Below are 2,582 nucleotides of genomic sequence, written 5' to 3' on the forward strand. Positions count from 1 at the left end.
AGTGTAGGGGGCGGGTATCTAGGATATACCCTTTGGTTGGTTGATGATGCATGGAGGGGATTGGAACCATGGCAATAAGATGATATACGAAGGAATGAATGTAAAACTAAAGTTCTCTCATGTAAACTATCATATAATTCACAATAAAACATTTAAAAAAATAAAGATACTTACAAGATGAACAATAATCCCAGGGAGGGACTCACTCCTGAGAACTATCCACCACAGGAAATATAAAAGGCAGCTTTTCCCTACAAAGTTCAGAAGGCAACAAGGGGTAAGAATGAAGGATAAATGGGAATGGGAAACACAGGGAGGAACCAGGAAGACTGCTTTTGCACTATGGGGATTGCACTCAGCGTCGTGAAACCAAATATGTTTAAATTCTAGATTGGAAAGCTATGTTGCCCTGTAAACTTTCACTGAAATCATAGTAGAAAGCTAAAACTGATTAATTAATTAAAATTAAATTAAGAAAAAAGAACCTGGAGAATCAGAAAGATGTGGCCCCCCAGAATCCAAGGGCAAGGAGAACTTCAGAAGAAAGAATTGGATAACATCTTCAAATACTTCAAAGAAAGGAATACAATAGCATTGACCCAAAAAACTCTCAGGTGTGCATAATTAAAAGAAAATTAATGACCAATATTCCTATAATCAAACAAGTTGATAATGGGATTAAGAATAAACCTAGAAAAAATAAATTAATGTAAGGATATGAATAAAGTTATATGTACTAGAAGTGCTGGGTTACTAGTGATCATTGATGAAGTATATGTTCTTGTGGCTTGGTGCCCTCGAATCAGTTCCTACTCATAATGATCTTAAGAAGCACAGAATGAAACACTGCCCTGTCCCCTGCCGTCCTCACAATTATTGTTACTCTTGAGCTCATTACTGCAGCCACTGTGCCAATTCACCTCTTTGGGGGTCTGCCTCTGTGTTGCTGACCCTACACTTCACTAAGCATGATGTCTTTCCCCATGGACTAGTCCCTCCTGAAAACATGTCCAAAGTCTGAGAGATGAATTCTTACTATTCTGGCTTCCGAGGTGGCCACCTGCAAAATGAATACGCTAGATTGTATTATGATATGGTCATCATGGTTAGCACTAAGAATACATTCATACATTGTCACATGAATATGAGTCACAGCTCTGTTCCTGTGCGTTTATAACACACAATGTGTACAGTAGTCCAGCAAGCTCCTTTATGACTTTACTCTGTAGACATGAAGAAGGTAATCAAGACCAATTAGTCACTAGCTGTCTTAGTAACATTCCCAGCTCCGAAGCAATGACAAAATCAAGGCTTAAGTTTATAAACCATAATAAGATGCATATGTTTTTCACAAAATGCAAGATGCTTATGAATGTCGTTTTTAAAGCCTCATCACTAAATCACAAAAGTATTTTTGCAAAGGGCGTGGTGTGACATTTATTCACGACATCTATGTATTATTTCTTCCAAGCAAATAGCGTAATCTACCCAAGTGACCCAATTATAGTAGGTAAATATTTCCGTAAAGAACATCTGGCTTTTTGGCAAATACTTGAGTGGTTTTACTGAGAGTTATTCCATTTTCCTGAGATGTTTGTGCTCTGATGGGGTAACCACACTGTTCTCAGCCTGCAGGACGTTTTTTTTCCTTTCACCTGGAAAACAATTCCTTCTGTCTTTTATCTCTTTATGATCATGGTTTGTTCCAGATTTAATAGCAGTGCCAGACTTGTTTTATATATATAGTGTTTTCTTCATCCATATATTTTCTTCACTCTCTAATTTTATTTTATGCACAAAGAACAGTCTAAAATACAATGCATCAACTATCATCTATTATTTTTAAGTACTGGTTCTGTTCTAAGCCTGTCATGGGACTCTGGACAGGTTACTCTATTTTTATGAATCTGGTCCTTGGGATCACAATGGCAGATAGACCGACTACACACCGATAGTCCCCCCACTGGCAAACATCCCAGATTGAATATAAAAATGATTAGAGATGATCTCTAATGCATGATAGAAAGCAGGACAGATAGCAGTCAGGGAACTTGAAAGCGACAGTACTCCTGGTACTATTACACATAGGGCTTACGTTTTATTACTTGCTCAAATGACAGTAATCAAAATCTAGGTTCCATGAACAAGCAAGACAGAATCTGACTGTCTACAAGGTACAAAAAGCCCACAAAATGCTGCTTGTCTGTGAACAGTAATATGAATGCCTCCATCTGTCAAGCAAAGTTATAGCCAAAGCAAGTTGCTCACCAATTCCAGGAATGGAGAGACCATCCTTGAACCTGCCTTGTATAGGAGTTGCTGTTACCTGCTGTTGAGTCATTTCCAACTCATAGTGACCCTGTATATGACTTCCCAAGAGTGGCTTTGAACTGCTGAGTTGTGGTTAGCAGGTCAGTGCTTATCCTACAGCACCAAACCAGTACAGAGTTTTAATTGCAGCTGGCAACAAGGTCCAGCAATCCAAGATAAAAACAGTAGGTGAAAAGTTAACTTCAGGGGCAATATACAAGTAGGGAGAGGGGAATGGAAGAACAAAGCAGATGGGAGAACAATTAGACAGG

The sequence above is a fragment of the Chrysochloris asiatica genome, unplaced genomic scaffold, assembly GCF_000296735.1.
Source record: "Chrysochloris asiatica unplaced genomic scaffold, ChrAsi1.0 scaffold00144, whole genome shotgun sequence".
NCBI lineage: Eukaryota > Metazoa > Chordata > Mammalia > Afrosoricida > Chrysochloridae > Chrysochloris > Chrysochloris asiatica.